This window comes from Felis catus, chromosome B4 (genome assembly GCF_018350175.1).
Source record: "Felis catus isolate Fca126 chromosome B4, F.catus_Fca126_mat1.0, whole genome shotgun sequence".
NCBI lineage: Eukaryota > Metazoa > Chordata > Mammalia > Carnivora > Felidae > Felis > Felis catus.
Window position 1 is genome coordinate 53,069,050 of NC_058374.1, and position 21,064 is coordinate 53,090,113.

At 37.8% G+C, this 21,064-nt stretch overlaps 1 long non-coding RNA gene across 1 annotated transcript in view; it reads left to right on the top strand.

Annotated features, from left to right (window-relative positions):
• The window catches only part of LOC109501478, an 89,107-nt gene that overhangs the window by 17,161 nt on the left and 50,882 nt on the right, over nucleotides 1–21,064 (top strand). Inside the window, exons 3-6 of the long non-coding RNA XR_006600577.1 lie at nucleotides 5,156–5,370; nucleotides 8,603–8,701; nucleotides 11,551–11,658; nucleotides 12,102–12,268. This is a non-coding gene — a long non-coding RNA (uncharacterized LOC109501478). The remainder of the gene's footprint in view (nucleotides 1–5,155; nucleotides 5,371–8,602; nucleotides 8,702–11,550; nucleotides 11,659–12,101; nucleotides 12,269–21,064) is intronic.

Consider the following 21,064-nt stretch of genomic DNA (forward strand, 5'->3'; position numbering starts at 1 on the left):
GCACATTTTTCTCAATTTACAGTAAACTGGAAGGCATATGTATTAGATTGGATTGTTAATATTTCATACAACTGCATTAGTTAACCACTGTTCCCCTAGGAGGGAAGACCCATATAGGTCTCCAAAGTGTAATTCCAGAACTAAATGACCCATCACTCAGATCACTCTTCATGAATAAATGTGTAAGCAACTTTCTCATATACTTACTTTAGCAGTAAAATACATGAACAAATAGCTCATTCCATTAATATTTACTGAGTACCTTCTATATGCATGGTACTGTGTTACACTTAGGGGATAAAAAGATACATCAGACTTAAATTCTGCACTCAAATAGCCATCAGTTTAATGGGGAAAATTAGACCTGTTCATAAAATATATAAGGCCCTAATAATAGGAACAGATAAAGGGCCCTCGGACTTAAGAATTTGTATATCCCTAGGGAATGTGGCTGGCTCAGTCAGAGGAGCATGCACCTCTTGATCTCGGGGTTGTGGGTTCAAGCCCCATGTTGAGTGCAGAGATTACTTAAAAATATATATAAAATACTGGGGCACCTAGATGGCTCAGTTGGTTGAGCTATCGAGTCTTGATTTTGGCTCAGGTCATGATCCCAGAGTTGTGGGATTGAGCTCCACACTCAGTGCTGAGCCAGCTTAAGATTCTCCCTCTCCCTCTGCTCCTCCCACACTCACTTGTTCTCCCTCAGAAATAAAAATTAAAAGAAATATATTAAAAAGGAGAGAATTTATATATCCTGAATCAAAAATTGTTTTTGATCTGACCAAATTAAAAGCGATTAACTATAGAGTTTGAAAACCAACAAACAGAAACAAATACAACCCCCCCTGCCACATGATCATGATAGCACATTTAAAAACATTACTAGTTTGGGGCGCCTGGGTGGCGCAGTCGGTTAAACGTCCGGCTTCAGCCAGGTCACGATCTCGCGGTCCGTGAGTTCGAGCCCCGCGTCAGGCTCTGGGCTGACGGCTCAGAGCCTGGAGCCTGTTTCCGATTCTGTGTCTCCCTCTCTCTGCCCCTCCCCCGTTCATGCTCTGTCTCTCTCTGTCCCAAAAATAAATAAACGTTGAAAAAAAAAATTAAAAAAAAAACAACATGACTAGTTTATTGAATACTGTAAACTTGGTGGGCTACAACTGTAAACTTGGTGGGCTACAAATGTAAGTGATTTTATTTTCTCCAATACTTCTGTGTCATGATGAATTCCTTATCTACATTGCTTATCAACACCTTGTTCCTATCCCATATTTTCCAGTCACTTTCCATTATTCGACATTCTGCATGGCCCAGGGTGAAGCATTGGTCTCATTTTCAATTCCATAAATATCTCCTTCTCTTCCTTCAGCACCATACAGGTTTAGGCCCTAAAAACTCCTCCCCTACCCCAGTAGAGAGTAGAGATAGGATGGGAGGGACATGATTTGCCTCTGGGTCACCACCTCTCCTTCCCTTTCTTGGGTTTCTGACTGGTTTCTCAGGTGTATTGGGTGAGCCAGGAGAAGGTGTAGGAGAAATTGCGTTCTTAAATATGTTCTGTTGGGAGGGCAGCCCAGTCTGGCAGTGGCTCGGTCTGGTTCTCTCCACTGCTAGTCACTTCCATTCAGGGGGCAGTTTCTCTAGAGATGGTGGGTATTGTTTTCTTGGGGAGGTGTTTGGCTTCGAAGGAAAGGGGCATCTTTTTTTTTTTTTTAACATTTATTCATTTTTGAGAGACAGAGACAGAGTGCAAGTGGGGGAGGGGCAGAGAGAGAGGGAGACACAGAATCCCAAGCAGGCTCCAGGCTCTGAGCTGTCCGCACAGACCTGTCTCATGGACCGCGAGATCATGACCTGAGTGGAAGTCGGACGCTTTACCGACTGAGCCACCCAGGCACCCCAAGAAAGGAGCATCTTTGGGCTCCTTTGGGAGCTGTGGTGCCAACCTCTTTTCCTAGTGGGGAATCTGGCAGCTTCACAGCTCATGTCTCCACCTGTGTGCTCTTTTTTTTCCTTCAAATTTTTAAATCCTGATTAGTTAGGATATAGTGTAATACTGGTTTCAGGAGTAGAATTTAGTGATTGATCACTTACGTATAACACCCAGTGCTCAACATAACAAGTGCCCTCCTTAATACCCATCATCCTTTTTAGCCCATCCCCCCACCCACCTCCCTCCATCAATCCTCAGTTTATTCTCTGTAGTTAAGAGTCTCTTATGGTTAGATTCTATGTTTTTAAATAGGTACAGTATTACTCATTACTAGTACTTTCACTCTATCTCATAGGAATACACCCAGTTTGTTGTTTTTCCCTTTTTTCTCTCTTTTCATTTCTGTCTGGGTATTCTCTACCAACTTATCTCCAGTTCAGTGAGAGATAATCAACAAGTAATTTTATAGTTCTAAGAGTTTTTGTTTGATTTTTCTAAAAATACCTTCTAGTTCTATTGTCACCTATGTGCTTTATCACATATCACTCCTGGAAACCTCTACTGTGGTTCTCTGTGCCTCTTGAGGGTGCGTGAGGACTGAGTGTCAGGTTGCTGGCCATCTTCATCTCAGTCACACTATGTCTGTCTTTGCTTTGTGGGAACCAGTGCTATGGCATGCCTCCTTGCTTTGGAAATGTGTAGTCCAGAAGTAGGCCAGAGTGTCTAAGTTCATGTATGCCCCCAAATACATCACGCTCCCTCAAGAAGTCATTGTTTCACTCCAGTGGTAAGATCAGCATGAATCCATAGATTCTATGGCCCCAGAAACACCCAGATGATAACTTCCTTTCCGAGGCAAGTGATTCTCTGGGAATTCCTTTTCACTTGGCTTCAGGGTTCAGAAACCCCATTCACCTTGAATAATTCAGTCCTAATAACCTGGGTCATCTCTTTATTTCTTTTCCTTTATCTTGACTGTCTATTTGGCTTAGATAAAATAGTGATGGGGTGAACGTTGAATGTCAGAACCAGCTCAGCTTCTGTTTAATCAACCCTGAGCTTGTGTTTGGGTTTATTGTTTTTGATCTGCTTCGGATGTTTTATTTAATTAATACGTTTGTTCTAAATTTTGGATCCTGATTGTTAATTTTAGGGCAAAGGAAAATAAATCTTCATCAACATCATGTTACATAGACATGTTACATAGAAATGTCATCTAAGTTTCCATACCTAACTGTGGATGTGTCTGTTATAAAAATTTCTTTTTTAATCTTCGTCATTTTATATATAATGCTTATTCAATTTTTGGTGTTGATATATGTATGTATGTATGTATTTTCGTCTTTTCTGCCCTCAGAGAGTCCCCCTTAAAATTTCTTGCAGGGCTGGTTTAGTGGTCACGAACTCCTTTAAGTTTTGTCTGGGAAACATTTAATCTCTCCTATTTTGAATGACAGCCTTGCTGGATAAAGAATTCTTGATTGCATATTTTTATGATTCAGCACATTGAATATATCCTGCCACTCCTTTCTGGCCTGCCAAGTTTCTGTGCATAGGTCTGCTGCAAACCTGATCTGTCTTACCTTGTAGGTTCAGGACTTTTTATCCCTTGCTGCTTTCATGATTCTCTCCTTGCCTGAGTATTTTGTGAATTTGACTATGATATGCCTTGTTGGTGGTCGGTTTTTGTTGAATCTAATGGGAGTCCTCTGTGCAATGCTTATTCAATTTTTTATCCTGACTTTTTCCAATTAAAATTATTATAGGGACACCTGGGTGGCTCAGTCGGTCAAGTGTCAGACTTTGGCTCAGGTCATGATCTCACGGTCTGTGAGTTCAAGCTCCACGTCGGGCTCTGTGCTGTCAGTTCAGAGCCTGGAGCCTGCTTCAGATTCTGTGTCATGCTTCTCTCTGCCCTTCCCCCACTCATGCTCTGTCTCTGTCTCTGTCTCTGTCTCTCAAAAAATGAATAAATGTTAAAAAAATTAAAAAAATAAAATTATTATAAAAATCATTTCCATGTGTTATAATAAACTATTTATAAAAATAATTTTCTTTTTTTCAATGTTTATTTTTGAGAGAAAGCGTGAGTGGGGGAGGGGCAGAGAGAAAGGGAGACACATAATCCGAAGCAGGCTCCAAGCTGTCAGCACAGAGCCTGACGTGGGGCTTGAACTGGCCAAATGCAAGATCATGACTTGGGCTGAAGTTGGATGCCTAACCAACTGAGCCCCCAGGCACCCCAAAAATAATTTTCAATGTAGAAAATTATTCCATTGTATATTTGATATTTATCATTTCACTTACTAATTAATCATTTCACAATTTTAGATCATTTATATGGCTTCAGATAAAAAATATTGTGAATAAAACTGAGAAGAACATCTTTGGGCATACATTTCCCCCCCTTTCTATGTTGGATTATTCCATTTGTACGAGCAATAATACCTACTTTTATGAACAACAGAAGTTACTGAGCTAATGTTTCTCAGAACTTTGGAGGACATTTTGTATTAAATATAGGTGTAATTTGGTGTTGGTTATACTTTCTAAATGGTATTACATCTGGGGCGCCTGGGTGGCTCAGTCAGTTAGTGTCCGACTTTGGCTCAGGTCATATCTCATGGTCCATGAGTTTGAGCCCCACATCGGGCTCTGGGCTGACAGCTCAGATTCTGTGTCTCCCTCCCTCTCTTCCCCTCCCCTGCTTGTGCTCTGTCTCTCTATTAAAATAAAAATAAAAAAATTAAAAAAATGGTATCATATCTGACCCTGGAAGACATCTTCAAATTCTTCCTTTCGTTTATAGCTAGTTTCTGTCTCCAAGTTGATTTACTATTTTGTTTTCATGGTTTGGCAGCAATTGATATATTTATTTCTGCTCTGGGATTTTGGCAGAAGATTTCTGTGAATCTCAGAATCATGACAATCAATTTATACTCTGCCATGCAAGACCATGATCACTTCCCTGAATCTGAACAACTTGGTAAATTTTGGGGAGCTTCAAGAATGTGTTTTCTGGAAACCCTGTTGGAAATCATGATTAGGCTCTTTTTAACGAGTTCTTCTAACATCATAAACTTAAACATTTATAATTTTCTGTAATGCACTTATGCCTTTTATTTAATAAATGCTTTCCTGTCAGAGTCTGAAGTGAAATGAAACAAAGTATTAGGAAAAGATAATGACACAGCTTTCTCTTCCTTTGCACATATGGCCCAGCAGGTGTGTATGGCTTATCAGGGAACTGAAAAATTGGGCTAAATAGACACATTTCTGGAGTGTGAACTGCACAGCAGGTGATCTCTGAAGCAGACAGCCAGCAGAGTGGCCTTTTTCCTCCAGATCTCTCCCCTGTATGGCTAGGAAAAAAAAGAGAGAAACCTAAACACTGAATACAGCAAATGGATTTCTGAACCACGTGTCTCTTGCAGCAGGTATCTATTATTAAAGTGGATTAGAAAAACTAACCTATGAAGATCTTTGTCATTGAATTCCTTTGCAATTTATTTCCTAGGGATTTACATTCACTTAGTTGTGGTTTTACTGATGATAAGGAAATGTATACACTGGCATTATGCAGCTTAGTAGGTTAAAGTTGCAGTTGAGGGGCACCTGGGTAGCTCAGTCAGGTAAGTGTCTGACTCTTGATTTTGGCTCAGGTCATGATCCCACAGCTCATAAGATCAAGCCCCACGTTGGGCTCTGTGCTGATAGTGCAGAGCCTGCTTGGGATTCTTTCTCTCCCTCTCTTCCTTGCCCTCCCACCCCTCAAAATAAATACATAAACGTTAAAAAAAAGTTGCAGTTGCTGGTTGAACAGACCAAATTTAAATGAGCCGGGTTATGGCCCAGGTGGACAGATCTTAGAAGATACCTGACCAGAAGGACCTTCATTAGAGAGTGAGTCGATTGAAGAGAGCTGTCATGGATGGGTGTGGGTAGTGACTGGGAATGGTCTGATGATTTGGATCTTCAGTCAGGATACTTGGCTAATGTTATTTCCTAGGACTGTTGGTAGAGGGTGGATAGAATCATGGGGATTGTGCAACAGCAGGCTGGGTCCACAGGGAAAGGGTCCAAAAAGAATAAACAAGAGGCATAATGAGAGAAAAGTGCAGGAAATTAGAAAAATCAATGTTATGGCCCAAGCCCAGAACACGAACTAGGTTCTTTTCTCATATAGCTTTGTGTTTCTCTTTGGGAGAGTGAAATAGGGAAGGAGAAACCCAAACTGAGCTGTTTCACTGTAGTTTGAGACATTTTGTGGATCATATAAATCTCTTAAGTTGAAGGAGCATCATCTCTGCATTCAATTTTGATAAGCTAAATAGACCATACCACTTAATGATTTTACTGTATGTTTATGATGTTACTCAGTTAAAGCAAAGCTGACTCAATTAAGACAAAACAAAACAAAAAACCCTCCTCTCTCCACTCTGTCAAGGATCAACTCAATTCTTTTGAGCTTATGTCTCATAATGAGGGAAGATAATGAAGAAACTAATAGATTGGAGGCTCCTTCTAGAGGTCTGCCAAGAAGGGTGAAGACTAAGCTAGAAATAAGTTATCAGAATCAGGCTGATGTAGAAGTGGTGTTGTAGAAGTCTGATTATGGTCGCTGTGCTTTGGCGTCTTTGATAGAAATCTGTGGGTGGGTTAGCCACGCTCAGTCCAGGCATGTTGATGAAGCCACCTTCTCTTACTATAATCTCTTGCCCAATTTGGGCTTCTTAGATTATGGTCAAACTCTGAATTTTAGAATGGTGAGCTTCTCACAGAGAGTTGGGACAGTACACACTCTATCATGATGACCATGGAGGAATATATTTAGAAAACAAATATTACAGAAGGATGCCTTTTGCTAAGTAGGGGTGAAGAAGGTGATAGAACTACAGGGGTGGCTCCAGGGACAGCTGAAGGATCACAGACCTCCAATTGTCCTGGTAGCATGGTGTGTTTGTCTGTATTACCACCACTTTGCCTGTGCTGTCAACCTGCCATCATAAAGGCAAATCATGACATGAAATTGAATTAAAATTTAAGAAAGGAGTGGGGCACCTGGGTAGTTCAGTTGGGTAAGCAATTTCAGTTCAGGTTATTATCTCACGGTTTGTGGGTTTGAGCCCCAAGTAGGGCTCTATGCTGATAGTTGCGGAGCCTGCTTGGGATTCTCTCTGTCCCTCTCCTTCTGCCCCTCCCACTGCTCGCTTTCTATCTCTGTCTCTCAAAAGAATAAATAAATAAACATTTTTTAAATTAAGAAAGGAGAAGAGAAAAATTCGATTGAATTTTCCACAAAATGCAAAACAAATAAGGATTATATTAAAAACGAGATAAAAGATTTTACAAACCTAAATAAAGAACAACCTAAAAGAAATAAGCATGAAGTTTTTTATAGGGTTATTGAATTTTAAAACAAAGTAATAATAAAAGTTAAAGAGCATGACAAAATTACAATCTTTTTTTAATTTTTTAAATGTTTTTATTTATTTTGAGACAGAGAGATACAGAGCATGAGCAGGGGAGGGTCAGAGAGAGAGGGAGACACAGAATCCGAAGCAGGTTCCAGGCTCTGAGCTGTCAGCACAGAGCCTGACGTGGGGCTCAAACTCACAAACCGTGAGATCATGACCTGAGCTGAAGTTGGACGCTTAACTGACAGAGCCACCCAGGAGCCCCCAAAATTATATTTTTAAATAATGGTAAATAAAAAGTAACGATGAGACAGAGGCTGATTAGCAGAGAAACAAAAATGATTAAACATAAAAATGTATGATTTAAAATAAAAGCTAAAAAAGACAAAGGTAAAAGCAGGATGAAGGGAGATGAGGAAGGTGAATAACAAACATGCACCAGGAGAAATAAATTTAGCATAACTGAGTAACAAGCTAAAGCCGTGCTGAGCTGCAGAGAAGAGATGTTTTGTCAAAAGCCAAAATAAAACCTGGAGAAAATGAGACAAGATATTAACTGACCCACCAGCTGGAAGCCAGCAAGTGGCAGAGTCTTAGCAGAATTCTCTGAGTTGGAAACAATTTTCCATAGTGTGAGGCCCCATTTAATAGAGTGGCTAATGGGTGAAGAACAGAGAGAGAGAGGAGCGGGTACTCATACTCCTGCCCTTCAGCACACTTTGGGCACCAGCGCCCACGTCAGTGTTGCTCAGCAATTAGGAGTGCTGGGCAGGGCCCTGGGGACCCGCAGCCTCAGCCCTGTGTGTGGGCTCCTGGGCTCTGCACCCCCCACTGCAAATTTAGGTGAAGCAGCTGTAGTTAATCCTTGATTATCCATCAGTTATGGAAGAAAGCATAGCGTATGTAATTTAAAGTGATTTTTATTTGACCCCTCGGATGTGTGGTTTTTAATTAAAAACAAAAACAAAAACAAAAAAACAGAAACAAAACAAAAAAACCCAACTCATCTCATCCCACATCTCTTCCCTTCCCTCTCCCTAGAGGTCACTGCTGCTAACACTTTTCTGTTTCATTCTTGATGTTTCTCTCTGGATTTAAAACACTTATACGGATAGTTGTATAGGACTTTGTACATAAACGATAATCATAACTAACTTTTAAATGTTTACAGTATGCTAAGAACTAGAGCTGTATTATACCATGTCATGGTCTTTACTCATTTAATCCCTGCAGCGTTATTTTGATGTTGCAGATGTGGAAATTGAGGCCAGTGAGATGAAATAACTTATCCAAGGCCACCCAGCAAATGAAGAGTGGAATGAGGATGTGCACTTAGAATCCCTGCTCTAAGGTATTATGATTTTCTGCTTTACTAATTGAGAGGGATCATCTTGTGCCAGTTTTATAGAACTTGTTTTTTTCCCTCAGCAATATATCATGGTGTTCTTTCCATGTGAGTATATAGGGATCTACTTCATTCTCTAAATTGCCATAGAGTATTCAGCATATATCAAAACTTAACTAATTATCCCCATTTATGAGCATTTAGGTAGTTTCTAATTTTGAGTACTGGGCACATTTATTCTTTTTAATAGATGTTTATTGAGTACCTACTACATGCCAGGAATTCTTCTTGGTGCCAGGGAATCAACGGTAAACAAAACAAAGGTCTTGCTGCCATGGATTTATTTTCTAGTGGGGGAAACAGACAGTAATCAAATAACTATATGACCTATATCAAACCATGTAAATCTGTCAGCTCATAAGGATAGTGAAGTGGAATAGACAGAATAAAGGGATATATAGTAGGAGGGTGTCATTTTATACAAGGTGGTTAATGACCTATTTTTTCTCATTTAAGAAAAACTTTGAATTTTGAGATAATTATAGACTCACTGGAAGTTGCAAAGTAGTACAAATAATACCTTACCCAGATTTCTCCATGGTAATATCTTGCATGAGTATAGTGTCATATCAAAATGAAGAAAATGATAGTGGTGTAGTCTATAGGCCTCATTCAAATTCTCCCAGTTTTTACGTGTACTCACTGTGTGGGTGTATGTGTGTACAGTTCTGTGCAGTTTTATTACATGTATAGATTCAGGTAACCAGTTATCTACTTTTAAGTTGCCATTTGGATGAAGCCTAAAGGATGCGGGGATGCTAGGCCAGGGCATATCTGAACGCAGAGTACTTTAGGCAGGATGTATAAAGGCCCTGAGATAGGTGGGAAGCAAGTGTGGCTAAAGACGAGTTTTGACAGGGGATGATCAGAAGGGAAATGGGCTGGAGGAGAGAACTCAAACCATCCAGGTCTTTTAGGCCATGATGAAGACTGGTTTTTTACTCCGAGTGACATGTGTAGCTGTTGGAATGTTTTGAGTAGAGGAGTTATAGAATCAGACTTCTGTTTTAATTGGATCACTCTGGCTGCAGTGTGGAAGCCAGTAGACCAGTTAGGGGTATGAATCTATGATTATTCATAGTCAATTTCTCCCTTTTCTTCCATAAACAAGGATTATACATTCCTACTTTCTTGCTATTTGGTATGCAATGCCGCCCTACGGAAGTATCTCTGTGTCCCTTCTCCCCATCATTACACATCCACCCAGTTGTCAAGCTGGATCATACAGCTGGCTTTGGTTTAGTGCAATGTGTGCAGACATGAACTCCTAAAGCCCTTAAATCAGATTGCATGGTTCATTTTAGCCCTTTGGTTCTTCTCCCTGCAATGAGAGAATCAGCTGGGTTCTTGGAATGAAAAGACCTGTGAAGAGCCACAACCCATAGCAAATTTTCAGCCCTTATATAACCAAATATAACCACAAGTGTGAGAAATACACATTTGATACTGTAAGCTATGAAGATATTGGGGTGGTTTGTTATTGCAGCAAAGCTGACTGATACAGACGTATATTGCAATAGGCCAGATAGTGGCGGTGTGGACTAAAGTGATAGCAATATATGTACAAACACATGAATTAGGATTTCTGTGGTGTAATTGCTGGGTTGAAGGGCATGTGCATTACTGTCAGTTTGTCCGTCTGAATGATTGTGTCAGTCTATACACCTACTGATTGTGCAAGATAATGCTTATTTCCTTACATCTTAGCAAACAGTGGATATCTATCTTTTTCTTTTTTTAATGTTTATTTATTTTGAGAGAGTACATGCATGTGGTGGGGGGAGGGGCAGAGAGCGAGAGAGAGGGAGAATCCCAAGTAGGCTCTGCACTGTCAGTGCAGAGCCTGACATGGGGCTTGAACTCACAAACCACGAGATCATGACCTGAGTGGAAATGAAGAGTTGGACACTTAACCGACTAAGCCACCAAGTGCCCCTCTTTTTCCTTTTTTTAAGAATCTGATAGCTAAATATGTTATTTCACTATATTTCACTATAGCATTTCCTTGATTACTAGAGAGATTGCACATCTTTGCATATTTCTTTTTATTTCTTCTTTGGTAGCTAAATTAGATTATCTAATCCCAACCTACTAATTCCAGCTCTTTTCCCATTTCTGCCATTGTTCTCCAGTTTGATAATGTATATAACTGAATGGCTGTGTGCCAGGAAGAGCCCTAAATCTTTCACATATATTGCCCAGTTTAACTCTCACAATAATTTTTTGAGATAGGTGTCATGACAATAGATAGTATTACCTCTTATGCAGGAGGGAGCTGGGGCCTGGAGCTATAACGTGACTTGATAAGAGCCGTACAGCTGATGTTACAGTGGGACTTGAACCCAGCTCTACTCAAGACTCCAGCATTTTTTCCAATTTTCACATGGCCCCTGGGCATTAGCTCCTCCTGGACTATTTATGGTTCCCTGAACAGGTTTTGCTCTCCCTGACTCTCCTTTATTGTGCGGATGACTTATGTGTCGTCCAGATTCTTTCCAGTTCCCCTCATCTTTACAGATCTTACATATTTCTTTCCTAATCATTCAATTCTATCAGGAATTTGGCAACTGAAGAATGTCTTCAGGAAGACTATGTACTTGGGAATGTCCCGAAGGGCATTAGCTTACTCACCTAGCACAGTGCAAGGCACCTCGTAGGCAGACGGTATTTGCTGAATTGCCTTGAACACAACCCTTTTCATATTATTTTATGCAGATTTTTAGTCCTTTAGTGTGTTTTAAAAATTTTGGTTTCTGTTTTATTCACCTTTTCTAATTTTTTTTTTTCACAACCAGTGTCAACACCCTTCCTCACCATGTTGTGGTTTGCCGATTGGATAAGGAAGACTTCCAAGGCCCCTTCTGTGGCCTCTCCTGTCCACAGTCTGCACCTGTCCTCTCATTGTAAGTAAGGGCACTTGCAATGAGACAGAGTGGGTGAGATACCTAAAATAGAACACAGGGAAATACATGCAACACTGAAAAACCTTCCTTGTCCTATTGCTGACGTATACCACTGCATATACCTTTCTAACGTGTCCTCTTCCCATATTGTAAAGTGCAAAGACATTCTTGTCACAAAAGGTTAATAACATATTATAGACTTAAAATAGTTTCCTTTGCCTCTCTCCTGTTGAGTCATTGAAAAAAACATGTTTCATTCCTCCTACAAGTTTAGTTGAAAATGGGCAAACAATAGGCTTAATTTTTTCTTCTGTGGGAGTGTGTCTGCAGCAAATTCATATTGCTTCCCCATTCAGTGGCAGTAGGACTGATTCCTCCCTCCCTCATTTCTTTGTGGTGTCTACATTGTCTCTGAAAATATGTGTTCCAACTTCATTTTCCAGTGTGGTGAAACAGAGAAGTGTGTCTAACACAAAGTGAACAGGAAATAAGGAAGTGTTTTTATGCACAGAGAATGCAACTGCTGTCCAAAGTCAGTTAATTAAAAAACATCAATCTATGCAAACATGAAGAAATGGCCCAGCGGGAAATTGGACCAATTTGGAGTTTGGTAAAGTCTACTTATTTTCAACGTGTCTCTAAATTTGGGGAAAACATCTTGGTTGAATGTTTACATAATCATGTGATGGGATATTTCTTTAAAAATATTGTCATTATCCCCAAGCTAAGTATTTATTCTTTTGTTTAGAATTTACATAAGGTAGTAACCTATGCTTTGGAAATCACACTAGAGGGACTCCAATTCTTTTCTGCATCTAAACTCAATATGGACGAATCTTGGATTACTATGGTATTTTACTTTTCGGATTAACATGGTGAAAAAAAATTTAATAGCAAAGAGCAAAGGTAAGCTCTAAGAGAATTTGGGTGTTTGGATCTGGTTGCTTCTTTTTAAAAAGAATTAATATTAATTGCAAATCCCTTGGTGATCAGAAGTACAAGGGAAATGTAATCACATTGATGGTACATGGTTCTCACTAGTGTGAGTCAAATAATGTTCTCACAAACAATGGCAACTTATTTATCTAACCTCATTGTTCCTTATAATGACTTTTTGGGATAATTAAGGCAGATTCCATTAATCCCATAAATGTTTTTAGGAAAAACCTTTCTAAAATATATGGCAAACTTTCTTTTTGTTAAACTTATTGAAACTAGATGAAACTTCCTAATAGTTAAGAGAAATCTCATAAGCATTCATTATTCTGTGGTGCTGGAGAGTCAAGAGCGCTAAAGATACAACAATAACAATCATCTTCATAGTAGTTACCATGTGTGATCATATAGGATATTGTGTGCAGGAACATTTCTGAGTGCTTTTTTCATATTAACTCATCCCATTCTTGTTAGAACACTATGAAGTAAGAACCAGTATCGTTCTCATGTTGTAGATGAGTTAACTGAGAAAGGGGCACAGGAAAGTTCAGTAATTGGCCTAAGGTGGCTCTGCTCACAGTGGGTAGAGCCAGGATTCACGTTCAGGAAGTCTGTCCCCAGAGCCTAGCCCCTCCGGCTTTATGGTCCCTAAAATAAGCATGAGTTCAGGCTCACGTCCGAATTTTGGCCCTGCCACTTGGCAGTTGAGTGAGGAGGTTAAGTTTGCCTAACTTTTCCAAGTTCTAATTTCCTTATCTTAAAATGAGGATGATAATGGCACTGACATTACACGTTGTTGCAAGGAGAGAATGAAATAGTGCAGGCAAACAGCTTGGCACTTAGGAAGACATGAAGAAGTATTAGCTTTTTGTTGTTGTTGCTCTTTTTATTTCTGGCACCAGAAATCCCAGGTCCACTGTTGACTGTTGTAGCTGATTGTAGGCAATCTACCTCACTTCTCCAAGCCACAGTTTTCCTTCTATAAAATGGGGATCTGTATGTTTAATAAAACAGCTCCACCCAGTTGAAAATATAATACTGTCATTTTGTGATCTGGATAAGAATTTTAAGAAAATATATCTTAAGGTGCCCTCAATATAACTTTGCTACTATGTGATGTTTTCCATTACTTTATTTCCAAATTTATTTACTTACTTTAGTGTTTTAAATTTTGTCAGAACCAACTCATTCATTCCTTCTTATTTCTTTCAAATGCTTGATTGCTTTTGAATGTCTCCTGTGTTTGTCTTTCATTTCTTAGTGCTGGCAGATTTGGTGTATCTGTTGCCATCAGTTGGGGTGGTTTGGCGGGAAAGGTTTCCCCAAGGGAGAAAGCCTTCTCCATCTCTTTTATGGGGAAAGCACATTGGCTTCAGTTACCTGTTTTTGACACATTCATATTGTTGAAATTGATTTTATGGATCTTTCTTGAAACAGTTACAGCTCCTTTGTGTATTTTCCTTACGCTTTTGATGCAAACCTATTTCCTCTGGTTCTTTTCTGTACTTGCATATTGTTGCTATATAGATATGAATGCATACTTTCAAAAGGAAGGTACTACACTGTGCTTGGGTGAATTGTTAGATGTGAGAACAACAAGCTTACATCAGCTTTTAAGCTCCTTCTCTGCCTGTGGTAAAGGCTCCTGAGTTTACGAATCAGTCTTTTTGCTGGTCAGGAGAAATGATGTGGAGGACACTTCCAAGGAAACTGCCATTGTGAAAACAGCCACGTCATAGAAAGAAATCATAAAAAGGGTATGAAGCACAAAATCTACCAATAGATCTTTCATCTCCATGATGTCATTTTCAAGGGCTCTCAGTTTTCAATTCTTTTTAGTTTTTAAAATATGGTAATTATTTTAATCATCTGTTGGCATGTTAGGCATGAAACTTTTTGAATAGGTGATATTTTCATATGGTTCAAAAAAATAATATTTAAAGGGTAACATGGAGAAGTATCACTTTTGCCTGTTTTTGATCACTTCGTTTTTACACATTTGCCTCTTTTATTAGTTTCATACCTTTGAGATATACAAGCAAATATAGATATATATTCTTACTTTATCCCTTTCTTACACAACTTTTTCTTCTTCTTCCTCTCCTCCTCCTCCTTTTTCTCCTTCTCCCTCTCCCCCTCCCTTCGTCCCTTCTCCCTCCTCCCCTTCTCCTCCTCCTCCTCCTTACTCCTTACTAACTCCTTACTAACCTTACTTACCTCCTCCTTACTAATGATATGTTATTGACATCTTTCTATATCAGTATCTAGAGGTAAGTGGATATACTGTGTATGTAACTGGTCTTGCATAGATACACATTTGGGTTATTTTATTTTTATTTTTTATTTTATTTTTTTTGCTGCTACAAATCATGCTATGGTGAATAATATTGTATGTATGTCAACTAGCACATGGGAAGTTTATCATGGATAAGTTCCTAGAATTGAGATTGCTGGGTGGGGGGAAAATGAATTTGGAAGTTTTAGTTATGGCCAAATGGCTCTCCACAGGACATGGTACCTGCCAGTTAGCAAAGTAGGAGGTGCCTTTTTGCCCCCAGCTTTGTCAGCAGAATATGTTATCAATTGCTAGGCTTCTGAGAAATGGCATATTGTAGTTTTAACTTGAATTTGGTTTATTGCAAGTGATATCAGGCATTTTGCACAGGTTTAAGGGTGTTGGTCTCTTTCCCCACAATCCCTAGGAGTTTGTTTTTTTTTTTACATATTAAGGGAAATTAGGCTTTTGTTTATGGTGTGAGTCACAATTTTTTTTTTGGCCATTTTATTATTTATTTTTTGGCATTGCAAAGTATCTAGTAGAAATAAAAATAAATTGATGTAGTAAATTTGTCAATCTTTTTTTTAATGGTTTTTGGACTTTAATCTGCTCAGAAATGTCTTTCTCTGTCCAAAGTTATAGAGGAACTTGTCAGTGTTTTCTTTTACTAATTTTATAGTTTCATTTTTTTATATTTAAATTTCTGATTCCTTTGGAACCAACATTACCATTTTTCCAGAATATGATTCATTGTCACAGCACCATGTATTTTATTATTATTTATTTTCCATTTTTGAAAACATTTTAATTCTCAGTGTAATTAACATACAGTGTTATATTAATTTCAGATTACAATATAGTGATTCAACAATTCTGTATTAGACAGTGCTCATCTTGGTAAGTGTATTCTTAATCCTCTTTACGTGTTTTACCCCCCATCCCTCCACACCCAGTACCATCTGTTTGTTCTCTAAAGTTAGAGTCTGTTTTTAGTTTTTCTCTTTTTTTCTTTGCTCATTTGTTTTGTTTCTTAAATTCCACATATGAGTGAAATCATATGGCATTTGTCTTTCTCTGACTTATTTCACTTACCATTATACTGTCTAGATCTATCCAAGTTGTTGCAAATGGCAAGATTTAATTCTTATTTTCTTTTTATAGCTGACTAATATCCATTGTATATATAAACCACTTTTTCTTTATCCATTCATTTATGGATTGGTATGGGCTATTTCCATAATTTGGCTAATGTAAATAATGCAGCAATAAACATAGGGATACATGTATCCCTTTGAATTAGTGTTTTTGTATTTTTTGGAAAATTGCCAGTAGTGTGATTACTGGAGGATCATAGGGTTGTTTCATTTTTTTAACTTTTTGAGGAAACTTTATACTGTTTTCCACAATGGCCAACCAGTTTGCCTTCCCACTGATAGTGCATGAGGGGTCCTTTTTCTCCACAGCCTTGCCAACACTTGTTTCTTGTGTTTTTGATTTTAGCTATTCTGACAACTGACAAATATCACATGATATTGTGGTTTTGATGTGCGTTTCTCAGATGATGAATGATGTTGAATATCTTTTCATGTGTCTATTGGCCATCTGTATCTCATCTTTGGAGAAACGTCTATTCATGTCTTCTGTCCATTTTTAGTTGGATTTTGTTTTTTGGGTGTTGAGTTGGATACTCACCCTATATCAGATACATCATTTGCAAATATCTTCATTCAGTAGGTTGCCTTTTAGTTTTACTCATTGTTTCCTTCATTGCTATGGCCAATGTCAGAGAAATTACTGTTTGTGCTCGTTTGTAGGATTTTTATGGTTTTAGGTCTCACTTTTAGGTCTTTAATCCATTTTGAGTTTATTTTTGTGTAAGGAAGTGGTCCGGTTTCATTCTTTTGCATGATGCTACCCAGTTTTCTCAACATCATTTGTTGAAAAGACTGTCTTTTCCCATTGGATATTCTTCCTGCTTTGTCAAAGAATAATTGACTATATAATTATGGACTTATTTCTAGGTTCTTTATTCTGTTACATAGATCTGTGTATCTTTTTGTGCCAGTACATACTGTTCTGATTACTGTAGCTTTGTAGTATGTCTTGAAATCTGTGATTGTGATATTTCCAGCTTTTCTGTTCTTTTTCAAGATTGCTTTGGCTATTTGGGGTCTTTTGTGGTTCCATACAAATTTTAGGATTATTTGTTCTAGCTCTGTGAAAAATGCTATTGACATTTTGATAGGGATTACATTAAATATGTGGATTGCTTTGGGTAGTATAGACATTCAAAAATTTTTTTAATATTTTTAGGTTTTTTTTAAAAGTTATCTTTTAATTTATTTTGAGAAAGAGACAGAGAGAATGAGTGGGGGAGGGGCAAAGGGAGAGGGGAATAGGGACCTGAAGCAGGCCCTGCAGTGACAGCAGCGAGCCCAAAGTGGGGCTCCAACTCACAAAACTCGAAATCATGACCTGAGTTGAAGTCACATGCTTAACTGACTGAGCCACCCAGGTACCCCAAGACATTTTTTTAAGTTTATTTCCTTATCTTGAGGGAGATAGAGTGAGGGAATGTGAGTGGGGGAAGGGCAGAGAGAGAGGGAGAGAGAGTCTCAATGCAGGACTTGAACTCATGAACCATGAGATCATGACCTGAGCCAAAATTAAGAGTCGGACACTTAACCAACTGAGCCACCCAGGTGCTCAGGTAGTTTGGACATTTTAACAATATTTGTTCTTCCAATTCATGAGCATGGAACTTTGTCCCATTTGTTTGTGAAATCAATTCCTTTTACTGTTGTTTTATAGTTTTTGGAGTATAGGTCTCTCACTTCCTTGGTTAAGTTTATTTCTAGGTATTTTATTATTTTTGATGTAATTGTAAATGGGATTGCTTTTTATACTTTATTATTAGTGTATAGAAATGCAAAGAATTTCTGTACATTGATTTTGTATACTGTGACTTTACTGAATTCATTTATCCGTTTTAGTAGTTTTTTGGTGGTCTTTATGCTTTTCTGTATATAGTGTCATGTCATCTGCAAATAGTGAAAGTTTTACCTCTTTTGTATCAATTTGGATGACTTTTATTTATTTAGTTTTTTGTTGTCTGATTGCTGGGGCTAGTACTTCCAGTACTATGTTGAATGAAAGTGGTGAGCATGGATATCCTTGTCTTTTTCCTGATCTTAGGGGAAATGCTCCCTGTTTTTCACCATTGAGTATGATGTTAGTTGGGTTTTTCATATATGACCTTTATTATGTTGAAGTATGTTCCTTCTAAACCTACTTTATTGAGGGTTTTGTCATGAATATGTGTTGTACTTTGTCAAATGCTTTTTCTGCATCTATTGAAATGATCATATGCTTTTTATCCTTTCTTTTGTTGATGTGATATATCATGTTGATTGATTTGTGAATATTGAACCACCTTTGTATCCCAGGAATAAATCCCACTTGATTATGGTGAATGATTGTTTTTAATGTATTGTTAGATTCAGTTTGCTAATATTTTATTGAGGATTTTTGCATCTATGTTCATCGCAGATATTGGCCATCTGTTTTTGGTAGTGTCTTTATCCGGTTTTGGTATTGGAATAATGCTGGCCTCAGAGAATGAATTTAGAAGCCTGCCTTCCTCTTATATTTTTTTGGAATAGTTTGAGAAGAGTACGTATTAGCTCTTCTTTGAATGTTCGGTAGAAGTCATCTGTGAAGCCATCTGGTCCTGGTTGGAAGTTTTTTTGATTACTGATTTAATTTAATTGCTGGTAATAAGTCTGTTCAGATTTTCTATTTTTTCATGATTTGGTTTTGGGAGGTTATATGTTTCAAGGAATTTATCCATTTTATTCCTTTCTTGTTGTCCAATTTGTTGGCATATAATTTTTCATATTATTCTTTATAATCCTTTGTATTTCTGTGATGTCAGTTGTTATTTCTCCTCTTTCATTTCTGATTTTGTTTATTTGAGCCCCCCCCCCCTCTTTTTGATGATTCTGGTTAAAGGCGTATCAATTTTGTTGATCTTTTCAAGGAGCAAACTACTGCTTTCATTGATCTGTTCTACTTTTTTTTTTAGTTTCTATTTCATTTATTTCTGCTCTAATTTTTATTATTTCCTTCCCTCTGTTGGTTTTGTATTTTGTTTTTTTCTTTCTTAAAACAATTTTAGGTGTAAGATTAGGTTGTTTATTTGAAAATTTTCTTAATTCTTTAAGTAGGTGCGTATTGCTATAAACTTCTCTCTTAGAACAGCTTTTGCTGCATCCCAAAGTTATGGTTTTATTTTCATTTGTTTCCATGTATTTTTTATTTTCCTTTTTGATTTCTAGTTGACCCATTCATTCACTATTTGGTAGCATATTATTTAACTTCCATGTGTTTTTGCTCTTTCCAGATTTTTTTTTCTTGTGGTTGATTCCCAGTTTTGTGGTCTGACTTCAGTGTTTTTGAGTTTGTTGCAACTTATTTTGAGGGCCTAATGTGTGATCTCCTCTGGAGAATGATCCATGTGCACTTGAAAGGAATGTGTATTCTGCTGTTTTAGAATAGGATGTTCTGAATATCCATTAGATCCATCTGGTCCAATGTGTCATTCAAAGCTGTTGTTTTCTTGTTGATTTTCTTTCTGGGTGATCTATCCATTGATGTAAATGGAGTGTTTAAGTCCTCTGTTATTATTATATTACTATTGATTACTTCCTTTATGTTTTTTATTAGCTGGTTTATGTATTTGGGTGCTCCCATTTGGGGTGCATACATATTTACAGTTGTTATATCTTCTTGGATTTTTCCCTTTCTGATTATATAGTGTCCTTCTTTATCTCATTATAGTCTTTATTTTAAAGTCTATTTTGTTTGATTTAAGTATTGCTACCTCAGCTTTCTTTTCACTCCATTTGCATGATAAATGCTTTTCTATCCTTTCACTTTCAATCTACATGTGTCTTTAGGTCTGAAGTGAGCCTCCTGTAGACAGTATATAAATGGATCTGGTTGTTTTTTTTTTTTTTTTTTTTTTTTTTTAATCCATTCTATCGCCCTTTGTCTTTCGATTGGAGCATTTATTCCATTACATTAAAGCAATTATTGATAGGTATGTATTTATTGCCATTTTGTTACTTCTTTTACAGTTGTTTTTGTAGTTCTACCTTACACCTTTCTTCTTTTGCTCTCTTCTTTCATGGTTTGTTGGCTTTCTTTAGCGATATACTTGGATTCTTTTTTCCTTAGTTTTTGCATGTCTATTACCAGTCTTTTTTTTTTTCTTGAAGATTTTTAAAAGAGTATATTATATATATATTGAGAGAGATAGAGACAGTGTGAAGTGGGAAGGGGCAGAGAGAGAGGAGGACAGAAAATCCCAAGCAGGCTCTGTGCTGCCAGTGAGGAGCCCAATGCAGGGTTTGAACTCACAAAACAATGAGATTATGACCTGAGCCAAAACCAAGAGTCAGATGCTCAATTGACTGAGCCACCCAAGTACCCCTAAAGATTTTTTTAAGTTTATTTATTTATTTATTTTGAGAGAAGGAATGAATGAGAGAGAGAGAGAGAGAGTGGAGGAGGGGCAGAGAGAGGGAAATAGAGGATCCTAAGCAGGGATTCATACAAGGTTCATACAAGATATGAACCTTGAGATTATGACCTAAACTGAAATCGAGAGTCAGATGCTTAACTGACTGAGCCACCCAGGCATCCCTATGATCAGTTTTTGATTTGTGGTTACCATTAGGTTTATTTATGACATCTTATGCATATAGCAGTCTATATTAAGCTGATGGCCACTAAATTTGAACCCATTCTTAAGGCACTAAATTTTTACTCTTTACCACCCTTCCACCTCTATACCCATTTTAGGTATATGGTGTCATACTACATTCTTTTATTTTGTGAATCCCTTGAAACTTCTGTGCTGCCTACTTTTCTTACTTTGCTTATGGTATTTCCTTTCCACTCCTCGTCCTTTTTTCATTTCATACAAAGCTAGTTTAGTGGTGATGAATTTCCTAAACTTTTGTTTGTCTTGGAAACTTTTTATCTCTCCTTTTTGTTCTGAATGATAGCTTTGCTGGATAGAGTATTCTTGGCTGCATTTTTTTTTTCTTTCAGCACTTTAAATATATCATGCCACTCTCTTGGGCCTGCAAAATTTCTTTTTTTTTTTTTTAATTTTTTTTTTCAACG